Source organism: Nerophis lumbriciformis, linkage group LG26, assembly GCF_033978685.3.
Source record: "Nerophis lumbriciformis linkage group LG26, RoL_Nlum_v2.1, whole genome shotgun sequence".
NCBI classification, from domain to species: Eukaryota; Metazoa; Chordata; class Actinopteri; order Syngnathiformes; family Syngnathidae; genus Nerophis; species Nerophis lumbriciformis.
This window is the reverse complement of record NC_084573.2, coordinates 1,823,940-1,835,995: the sequence shown is the minus strand read 5'-3', so window position 1 is coordinate 1,835,995 and position 12,056 is coordinate 1,823,940. Positions and strand designations below refer to the sequence as shown.

General features: G+C 35.6%; 2 long non-coding RNA genes across 2 annotated transcripts; both read right to left on the bottom strand.

The window, feature by feature from the left end:
- Positions 1 to 1,410: 1,410 nt before the first annotated feature.
- Positions 1,411 to 1,942, bottom strand: LOC133623608 (uncharacterized). The gene is made up of 3 exons (XR_009817908.1): positions 1,795 to 1,942; positions 1,570 to 1,722; positions 1,411 to 1,485 (listed from the first exon to the last, which is right to left on the bottom strand). It is a non-coding gene; the product is annotated as an uncharacterized lncRNA (long non-coding RNA).
- Positions 1,943 to 6,367: 4,425 nt separating this feature from the next.
- On the bottom strand, positions 6,368 to 6,901 carry LOC133623609 (uncharacterized). Its single transcript, XR_009817909.2, has 3 exons — positions 6,753 to 6,901; positions 6,527 to 6,679; positions 6,368 to 6,442 (listed from the first exon to the last, which is right to left on the bottom strand). It is a non-coding gene; the product is annotated as an uncharacterized lncRNA (long non-coding RNA).
- Positions 6,902 to 12,056: the final 5,155 nt, after the last annotated feature.

Sequence of the window (12,056 nt, the reverse complement as noted above, 5' to 3'; positions counted from 1 at the left end):
GCAGACGATGGGAGCGAGGGGAAAAAAGCACGCCAAAAGTCGTCAAAAGTGTGGGAGTATTTCAATAAACGGCCTAATAATGTTGTTGTATGCACACTGTGTCGAGCGGAAATGGCCTATCATAGCAGCACAACGGCTATGAAGGAACATTTGAAAAGAAAACCCCCGACAGCGTTCTTGCCATCACCATCAACAAGTCAATCGTCCGCGTGCGTATACGTTGTCATTATTACACAAAAACATGAATGTGTCATTTGTATCTGCGTTGTAAATTCATAAACTAAAGCACCGTTTCGCTCTGAGAGGCGCGTTTGGCGTGCCTGTTCAGTGTTTACAAAGACGCGCTCCTCTTTAACGCTGTGGAGAGGCGGCGGCGGCGGCGGCGAGCGAGCGGCGAGGCGGGGCGCGCCGGGGGCGACGCCGCAATCGTGCCCAGGCGCGCGATCCGCGCAGTTGGAAGAGAAAAGACTTTGTGTAAAATTAAAAGATTGTAAACCTGGCAAAGCCGTCTGGCGTTCAGTCTGTCGGTCCTGAAAGAACCCCACGGCACAAGACGTGTCACAAACGCTAACGTTAATTAGTTGTGCAAATACCTTTTACAACATTAACAGTTACATATACTATGTACAAACCAACAATTAACTTTCACTTTAATCATACTATCATTGTTGTGTTATTAAGCAAAATAAGCAATACTTTTACTTTTGTTGAAATGTTTACACTGTACACTTTTTTGTATTGGATGTTTAGCTTTATTTTTGCACATTTTAGCAAATAAGCAATACTTTTACTTTTGTTGAAATGTTTACACTTGTTACAGAATATTTCCATTTTGCACTTTTTTGTATTGGATGTTTATCTTTATTTTTGCACATTTTAAAGCAAAATAAGCAATACTTTTACTTTTGACATGCTTATACTATTGCAGAATATTAAGATTTGCACTGGATGTTTACTTTTATATTTGCACATTAAAAAGCAAATAAGCTACTTTTAATTTTGTTAAATATTAAAAGTTTTAAATGTTTACATTGTTACAGAATATTTTGTCATGTTGTTGTCAATGTTGACTGAGTGGCCATACTTTTTTTTTTGTAAATAAAAGCCATGCCTTTTGAAAAAACTGGCCTACATTTATTTTTTCCTCTTCATTTTAAATTTAAAAAAAAAATCGGTAAAAGGAAAAATAATCTATAGATTAATCGAAAAAATAATCTATAGATTAACCGATTAATCGAAAAAAATAATCTATAGATTAATCGATAGAAAAATAATCGTTAGCTGCAGCCCTACTGAAGACGCCGCACCGATCTCACGATCGACACAATGTCGCACAATGTCATTTTCAAAAGGCAATACCCACAAAGGTCCCAGGTCTCCCCAAGGCAGAAAACACACCAACGACACCAATTTAAGGAACCAAGTTTTATTTCATGGTTTTATCTTTCGCTCATTTCTTGGTCTTTCCACAATGACCGGTCGCGCCTGTAAAAAATGAACATGCTGTCAAATCCTGGGTATTTCTTCCCGGACTATGACGGTATTTAATATTATATTTACTGTATTTACCTGCAGACTGAAGGTGAGCCACCGGGCCTTTTGGTGTCTGCCCTCCTCTGTTGGTTTTGGCTTCTAAGGACATCATGCCTGCGGCAAGGGATCCTTTTTGTACCCCGGCTGGGGTGAACCCAGCTTTTCCCAGATTACAATTTTTGGAGTTCTCTGGAACAAAATGAAGCACATGATTGGGGAAAAACGCCACAAAAGCGATGAAGTGAAAAGAAAGACACTCACTGGAATCCATGTTGTCGCCTACGTCCAGTACACTTCCAGCCTGCGTGGTTGGTGGACTTTATATGTACTGGAGACCGGCTGTGGGAGGACTCTTCCAGGGAAATGAAACTTAACCAAAAAGGGCGTCCTCATCATCCGTTCAACAGACAGATGAAAGTTTTGTTTCTGGAGAACAATTCAAAACCTGAACACGGGCGGATGCCATCATTTGGAATGCCCCGTTTTCAAGGCGAGGAATGCAGATTGACTTGTAAGTTCTCCATTCATGTCCACGGTTAACACGTTCAAGTAAGGAAAGTTAACCTCAATTTACGACTTTTTACCGAATACAAACTGTCTCTCAGCCAACCACAGTGTACCTCAATTTATGAGTTTTATTCGGTAAAAATCGTGAATCCAGTCAAATGCATGAACAGTAGAACAGTCGAATGATTGAACAGCTGACAAAAAAGCAGTCAAAAATTGCACTGTCAAAGACTCAAAAGTTTGAATAGTCAAAAAGTTGAACTGTCAAAGAGTTAAATAATTGCACAATTAAACAGCTACAGTCATAAAATTAAACTGTCAAACAATGGAAGAGTCCAAAGTTTGAACAGTCGAAGAGTCAAACAGTCAAATAGTAGAACCGTTCAGTTGAATAGTCAATAAGTTATAGTCAAAGAGTTGAATAATTAAAGAGTCGAATAATCAAACAGTCAAACATTAGAACCGTCAAAGAGTAAAATAATTGAACAATTGAACAGTCAAACAGTCAAAAAGTTCAACTGTCGAACAATCAAGAGTCAATAGTTTGAACAGTTGAAGATTCACTAGGTTGAACTGTCAGATAATCACAGTCGAATAATCAAACTGTCCAATAGTCCAACAGTCAAATATTACAATCGTCAAAGAGTAAAATAATTGAAAAGTCAAAAAGTCAAACAGTCCAATAATCGAACAGTTCACAGTCAAATAGTCAATAAGTTAAAGTCAAACAGTTAAACAATCAGAGTCGAATAATCAAACAGTCGAACAGTGAAATCGTTGAAAAGTCGAAATATTGAACAGTTATTTAAAGAATAATAGTCAAATTCTAAACAAGTCAGTTGAACAGTCGAGTACTCAATAAGTTGAACTGTCAAATGCATGAACAGTAGAACAGTCGAATGATTGAACAGTTGTCAAAAAGCAGTCAAAAAGTTGAACTGTCAAGGAGTTAAATACTTGCACAGTTGAACAGTCAAACAGTCAAAAAGTTTAACTGTCGAACAATCAAGAGTCAAAAGTTTGAACAGTTGAAGATTCAGTTGGTTGAACTGTCAAATAATCAGAGTCGAATAATCAAACTGTCAAATAGTCCAACAGTCAAATATTACAATCGTCAAAGAGTAAAATAATTGAAAAGTCAAAGAGTCAAACAGTCCAATAATCGAACAGTTCACAGTCGAATAGTCAATAAGTTAAAGTCAAACAGTTAAACAATCAGAGTCGAATAATCAAACAGTCGAACAGTGAAATCGTTGAAAAGTCGAAATATTGAACAGTTATTTAAAAAATAATAGTCAAATTCTAAACTAGTCAGTTGAACAGTCGAGTACTCAATAAGCTGAACTTTCAAATGCATGAACAGTAGAACAGTCGAATGATTGAACAGTTGTCAAAAAGCAGTCAAAAAGTTGAACTGTCAAAGAGTTAAATACTTGCACAATTGAACAGTCAAACAGTCAAAAAGTTTAACTGTCGAACAATGAAGAGTCAAAAGTTTGAACAGTTGAAGATTCAGTAGGTTGAACTGTCAAATAATCAGAGTCGAATAATCAAACTGTCAAATAGTCCAACAATCAAATATTAGAATCGTCAAAGAGTAAAATAATTGAAAAGTCAAAGAGTCAAACAGTCCAATAATCGAACAGTTCACAGTCGAATAGTGAAAAAGTTAAAGTCAAACAGTTAAACAATCAGAGTCGAAAAATCAAACAGTCGAACAGTCAAATCGTTGAAATGTCGAAACATTGAACAATCAAATAGTCAAAGTTATTTAAAGAGTAATTGTCAAATTCTAAACTAGTCAGTTGAACAGTCGAGTACTCAATAAGTTGAACAGTCAAATGCATGAACAGTAGAACAGTCGAATGATTGAACAGTTGTCAAAAAGCAGTCAAAAAGTTGCACTGTCAAAGACTCAAAAGTTTGAACCGTCAAATAGTCAAAAAGTTGAACCGTCAAAGAGTTAAACAATTGCACAATTGAACAGTCTACAGACATAAAGTTAAACTGTCCAACAATGGAAGAGTCAAAAGTTTGAACAGTCGAAGAGTCAAACAGTTGAGTAGTCAATAAGTTAAATAGTCAGAGTCGAAGAATTAAAGAGCCGAATAATTAAATTGTCAAATAGTCAAATATTAGAACCGTCAAAGAGTTAAATAATTGAACAATTGAACAGTCAAAAAGTTCAGCTGTCGAACAATCAAGAGTCAAAAGTTTGAACTGTGGAAGATTCAGTAGGTAGAACAGTCAAATAATCAGAGTCGAATAATCGAACTGTCAAATAGTCCAACAGTCAAATATTAGAATCGTCAAAGAGTAAAATAATTGAAAAGTCAAAGAGTCAAACAGTCCAATAATCGAACAGTTCACAGTCGAATAGTCAATAAGTTAAAGTCATACAGTTTAACAATCAGAGTCGAATAATCAAACAGTTGAACAGTGAAATTGTTGAAAAGTGGAAATATTGAACAGTCAAATAGTCAAAGTTATTTAAAGAGTAATTGTCAAATTCTAAACTAGTCAGTTGAACAGTCGAGTACTCAATAAGTTGAACAGTCAAATGCATGAACAGTAGAACAGTCGATTGATTGATTGAACAGTTGTCAAAAAGCAGTCAAAAAGTTGCACTGTCAAAGACTCAAAAGTTTGAACCGTCAAACAGTCAAAAAGTTGAACCGTCAAAGAGTTAAACAATTGCACAATTGAACAGTCTACAGACATAAAGTTAAACTGTCCAACAATGGAAGAGTCAAAAGTTTGAACAGCCGAAGAGTCAAACATTTGAATAGTCAATAAGTTAAATAGACAGAGTCGAATATTTAAAGAGCCGAATAATTAAATTGTCAAATAGTCAAATATTAGAACCGTCAAAGAGTTAAATAATTGAACAATTGAACAGTCAAAAAGTTCAACTGTCGAACAATCAAGAGTCAAAAGTTTGAACTGTGGAAGATTCAGTAGGTAGAACAGTCAAATAATCAGAGTTGAATAATCAAACTGTCAAATATTCCAACAGTCAAATATTAAAATCGTCAAAGAGTAAAATAATTGAAGAGTCGAAGAGTCAAACAGTCTAATAATCAAACAGTTCACAGTCGAATAGTCAATAACTTGAAGTCAAACAGTTAAACAATCAGAGTCGAATAATCAAACAATCAAACAGTCAAATCGTTGAAAAGTCGGAATATTGAACAGTCGAATAGTCGAACAGTTATTTAAAGACTAATAGTCTCATAGAGAGTGTATTTGTTACAGTGTAACCATGTCCTCTAATCTGGTTGTAGATAGCAGTATTTGGTACAATTGTGCTATAATACCTCACAGTACAACACCCTGCCACAAGTCGCCTTGTGGTGGCAGACTGTTCGACCATCTGGAATTAATGATAAACCAAAGCATCAGTCATCGCCCTCTTGTAACGGTTTCGTTTCTTAGGAAATGAAACTTAACTCCCGAGGTCAGACCCATGTGTACACAGCCCTCTATGCCAATCTGGCGGCATCTAGTGGTTGAGGGGTAAAATTACACTTCTGGAAAGGATACGCACGGGGTTTCAAAGAGAAATGCTTGGGTTTGTTTGGTTTTCAAGGAACGGAATAACGGGTTTAAAGTAAGTGGAACATGGCCGTTATAAAAGGGAGTCGAGGGGGACAAAAGGGTCCCAGGGAACTCCGATGTATACTCGGTCCATAGCTCGTGCTAAAAGTAACTCGGCAAAGAACGGACAATGCAAATGTTGAGGTTAGACCAGACTTCCCTCTCCCCAGCCGGTCTTCGTCCAGCTCCTCCCGGGGGATCCCGAGGCGTTCCCAGGCCAGCCGGGAGACATAGTCTTCCCAGCGTGTCCTGGGTCTTCCCCGTGGCCTCCTACTGGTCGGACGTGCCCTAAACACCTCCCTAGAGAGGTGTTTGGGTGCATGGCATCTTGACCAGATGCCCGAACCACCTCATCTGGCTCCTCTCCACGTGGAGGAGCAGCGGCTTTACTCTGAGCTCCTCCCGGATGACAGAGCTTCTCACCCTATCTCTAAGGGAGAGACCCGCCACCCGGCGGAGGAAACTCATTTGGGCCGCTTGTCCTTTCGGTCATAACCCAAAGCTCATGACCATAGGTGAGGATGGGAACGTAGATCGACCGGTAAATTGAGAGCTTTGCCTTCCGGCTCAGCTCCTTCTTCACCACAACGGATCGATACAGCGTCCGCATTACTGAAGACGCCGCACCGATCTCACGATCGACACAATGTCGCACAATGTCATTTTCAAAAGGCAATACCCACAAAGGTCCCAGGTCTCCCCAAGGCAGAAAACACATCAACGACACCAATTTTAGGAACCAAGTTTTATTTCATGGTTTTATCTTTCGCTCATTTCTTGGTCTTTTCACAATGACCGGTCGCACCTGTAAAAAATGAACATGCTGTCAAATCCTGGGTATTTCTTCCCGGACTATGACGGTATTTAATATTATATTTACTGTATTTACCTGCAGACTGAAGGTGAGCCACAGGGCCCTTTGGTGTCGGCCCTCCGCTGTTGGTTTTGGCTTCTAAGGACATCATGTCTGCGGCAAGGGATCCTTTTTGTACCCCGGCTGGGGTGAACCCAGCTTTTCCCAGATTACCATCCTTGGAGTTCTCTGGAACAAAGTGAAGCACATGATTGGGGAAAAAACGCCACAAAAGCGATGAAGTGAAAAGAAAGACACTCACTGGAATCCATGTTGTCGCCTACGTCCAGTACACTTCCAGCCTGCGTGGTTGGTGGACTTTATATGTACTGGAGACCGGCTGTGGGAGGACTCTTCCAGGGAAATGAAACTTAACCAAAAAGGGCGTCCTCTTCATCCGTTCAACAGACAGATGAAAGTTTTGTTTCTGGGGAACAATTCAAAACCTGAACACGGGCAGATGCCATCATTTGGAATGCCCCGTTTTCAAGGCGAGGAATACAGATTGACTTGTAAGTTCTCCATTCATGTCCACGGTTAACACGTTCAAGTAAGGAAAGTTAACCTCAATTTACGACTTTTTACCGAATACAAACTGTCTCTCAGCCAACCACAGTGTACCTCAATTTACGAGTTTTATTCGGTAAAAATCGTAAATCCAGTCAAATGCATGAACAGTAGAACAGTCGAATGATTGAACAGCTGACAAAAAAGCAGTCAAAAATTGCACTGTCAAAGACTCAAAAGTTTGAATAGTCAAAAAGTTGAACTGTCAAAGAGTTAAATAATTGCACAATTGAACAGTCTACAGTCATAAAGTTAAACTGTCGAACAATGGAAGAGTCAAAAGTTTGAACAGTCGAAGAGTCAAACAGTCAAATAGTAGAACCGTTCAGTTGAATAGTCAATAAGTTATAGTCAAAGAGTCGAATAATTAAAGAGTCGAATAATCAAACAGTCAAACATTAGAACCGTCAAAGAGTAAAATAATTGAGCAATTCAACAGTCAAACAGTCAAAAAGTTTAACTGTCGAACAATCAAGAGTCAAAAGTTTGAACAGTTGAAGATTCAGTTGGTTGAACTGTCAAATAATCAGAGTCGAATAATCAAACTGTCAAATAGTCCAACAGTCAAATATTAGAATCGTCAAAGATTAAAATAATTGAAAAGTCAAAGAGTCAAACAGTCCAATAATCGAACAGTTCACAGTCGAATAGTCAATAAGTTAAAGTCAAACAGTTAAACAATCAGAGTCGAATAATCAAACAGTCAAACAGTGAAATCGTTGAAAAGTCGAAATATTGAACAGTTATTTAAAGAATAATAGTCAAATTCTAAACAAGTCAGTTGAACAGTCGAGTACTCAATAAGTTCAACTGTCAAATGCATGAACAGTAGAACAGTCGAATGATTGAACAGTTGTCAAAAAGCAGTCAAAAAGTTGAACTGTCAAAGAGTTAAATACTTGCACAATTGAACAGTCTACGGTCAAAAAGTTCAACTGTCGAACAATGGAAGAGTCAAAAGTTTGAACAGTCGAAGAGTCAAACAGTCAAATAGTAGAACCGTTCACAGTTGAATAGTCAAAAAGTTAAACAGTCAAAGAGTTGAATAATTAAATAATCGAATAATCAAACCGTCAAATAGTCAAATATTAGAACAGTCAGAGTTTAATAATTGAACTATTGAACAGTCAAACACTCAAAAAGTTCTACTGTCGAACAATCAAGAGTCAAAAGTTTGAAGATTCAGTAGGTTGAACAGTCAAATAATCAGTCGAATAATCAAACTGTCAAATAGTCCAACAGTCAAATATTAGAACCGTTACAGTTCAAAAATTGAACAGTCGAGGAGTCAAACAGTCAAATAATGGAACAGTTCACAATTGAATAGTCAAACAGTCAAATAATCGAACAGTTCACAGTCGAATAGTCAATAAGTTAAAGTGAAACAGTTAAACAATCAGAGTCGAATAATCAAACTGTCAAACAGTCCAGCAATCGTATATTTGAACAGTCAAACAGTGAAGTCGTTGAAAGGCTAAACATTGAACAGTCAAATAGTCAGACAGTTATTTAAAGAGTCTAATAGTCAAATTCTAAACTAGTCAGTTGAACAGTCGAGTACTCAATAAATTGAACAGTCAAATGCGCAAACAGTAGAACAGTCGAAGGTTTGAACAGATGATCAGCAAAAACGTTCCAATGCTAGTCACTCCAAAATGTGACCAGTCAATAAGTTGAGCTGTCAGAGAGTTGAATAATTGAACAGTCAAACAGTTTAATGTTGAACAATGGAAGAGTCAATCATTCGAACAGTCAATAGGTTAAAGAGTTGAGTCAAACAGTCAAATTATCGCAGTTAACAATCATTCGAAAAGTCGAACAGTTAAATAATCAAAAGTCAAGTTAAATAAGTGAACAGTCAAATATTTCAAAAGTCAATACAGTTAAATAAATGAATGATCAAAAGTCAAATAGTCAACCAGTCAAATAGTCAATAAGTTGAACAGTCGAAGAGTCAAATATTTGAACAGTGAACAATCGAATAGTCAATAAGTTGAACAGTCAAACAGGTAAGTAATGAAAGTCAACCTGTAAGAACAGTCCAATAATTACAACTTCAGTCAAACTCAATATAAATGATGTGTAGTAAAATATTCTAACATTTCTGTTAAAATAAAAATTATAATAAAATAAGCGTAAATTTTATAGTAATATTAATAATAATAATAAATAATAGTAATTAATGATAAATAATAACAACAATGACAATAATAATAGCAATAATAATGTTAATAATAATATTAACAACAATAATAATAATTAAAAAATATAAATAACAACAAATAATAATGATAATAATAATAACAACAATAATAATAATAATACAATAAAAATAATAAATAATAGTAATTAATGATAAAAAATAACAAAGACAGTAATAATAACAATATTAATGTTAATAATAATATTAACAACAATAATAATAATAACAATAACAAAACATTATAAATAACAACAAATAATAATGATTATAATAACAAAAACAACAACAAAAATAATGATAAAATAATAATAATAATACTAAATAATAGTAATTAATGATAAATAATAACGGCAGTAATAATAACAATAATAATGTTAATAATAATATTAACAACAACAATAATAATAATAAAACATTATAAATAACAACAAATAATAATGATAATAATAAAAATAATAATAATACAATAACAATAAATAGTAATTAATGATAAATAATAATAACAACAATGACAGTAATTATAACAATAACAATGTTAATAATAATATTAACAACAATAATAATAATAATAAATTATATATAACAACAAATAATAATGATAATAATAACAACAACAACAATAATAATAAAAAAAATACTAACAATAAATAATAGTAATTAATGATAAATAATAATAACGACAGTAATAATAACAATAATAATGCTAATAATAATATTCAAAACAACAATAATAATAATAAACAATTATAAATAACAACAAATAATAATAATCATAACAACAACAATAATAATAATAAAATAATAATAATACATAGTAGTAATTAATGATAAATAATAATAACAACAACGACAGTAATAATAGCAATAATAATGATAATAATAATATTAAAAACAACAATAATAATAATAAAGAACTATAAATAACAACAAATAATAATGATAATAATAACAACAACAATAATAATAATAATAATGAAATAATAATAATAAGTAGTAATTAATGATAAATAATAATAACAACAAAGACAGTAATAATAAAAATAATAATGATTATAATAACAACAACAATAATAATTTTAAAAATGATAATAATACAAACCCCGTTTCCATATGAGTTGGGAAATTGTGTTAGATGTAAATATAAACGGAATACAATGATTTGCAAATCCTTTTCAACCCATATTCAATTGAATGCACTACAAAGACAACATATTTGATGTCCAAACTCATAAACTTTATTTTTTTTTTGGAAATAATAATTAACTTAGAATTTCATGGCTGCAACATGTGCCAAATTAGTTGGGAAAGGGCATGCTCACCACTGTGTTACATGGCCTTTCCTTTTAACAACACTCAATAAACGATTGGGAACTGAGGAAACTAATTGTTGAAGCTTTGAGAGTGGAATTCTTTCCCATTCTTGTTTTATGTAGAGCTTCAGTCGTTCAACAGTCCGGGGGTCGTATTTTACGCTTCACAATGCGCCACACATTTTCGATGGGAGACAGGTCTGGACTGCAGGCGGGCCAGGAAAGTACCCGCGCTCTTTTTTTTACGAAGCCACGCTGTTGTAACACGTGCTGAATGTGGCTTGGCATTGTCTTGCTGAAATAAGCAGGGGCGTCCATGAAAAAGACGGCGCTTAGATGGCAGCATATGTTGCTCCAAAACCTGTATGTACCTTTCAGCATTAATGGTGCCTTCACAGATGTGTAAGTTACCCATGCCTTGGGCACTAATGCACCCCCATAACATCACGGGTGCTGTCTTTTCAACTTTGCGTCGATAACAGTCTGGATGGTTCGCTTCCCCTTTGGTCCGGATGACACTTTTCCACTTTGCATGAGTCCATCTTAGATGATCTCGGGCCCATTTCTGGGTGTTGTTGATAAATGGCTTTCGCTTTGCATAGTAGAGCTTAAACTTGCACTTACAGATGTAGCGACCAACTGTATTTAGTGACAGTGGTTTTCTGAAGTGTTCCTGAGCCCATGTGGTGATATCCTTTTTGATTAATGATGTCGGTTTAAAATTAATGATTATTTGCACAAAAAAAAAAATAAAGTTTATGAGTTTGAACATCAAATATCTTGTCTTTGTAGCATATTCAACTGAATATGGGTTGAAAAGGATTTGCAAATCATTGTATTCCGTTTATATTTACATCTAACACAATTTCCCAACTCATATGGAAACGGGGTTTGTAATAAATAATGAAGTGAAAATCTCAGAGGGACTTCTTTGTTAATTAAAACATCTTCACCTCACTGCCTGGAAACATGTGGCAACTTGTTAATGGCCCCACAGACCCGCCCCTCAGCCCACCTCTCCCCACAGGTGCGCCCAGGTGGGCATGTGCTCACCTGAGACTTCTTCTACCTGGGGGCTTTCATTAGCATCCGCCTTAGCTTAGCCGCTAGCTCGCCGAATAAACCCAAAATAAACACACAACTCTGAGTTTACAACAACACCGTGTGGGCGAGCGTGTGTGTGCGTGTGTGTGTGTGTGTGTGTGTGTGTGTGTGTTTGTGTGTGTATTGTTAGTAGGTCCAAACACACTGACATGTTGGCTGCCTAATTAGGGTGTGTAATTGTTATTGTCTACTGTCTTCACATCAACACACACTATCGTGTCCCTCTGGGTGTGTGTGTGTGTGTGTGCGCGTGTGTGTGTGTGTGAGATAATTGGACGTGTGAGTGGCGGCGGGAACAAACAAGCGATGTTTCCTCGACTGAGTGCAAACACAACTTGATCTTTGTGTTGATTCCAAAAAAATAATCTACAACAAACAATAA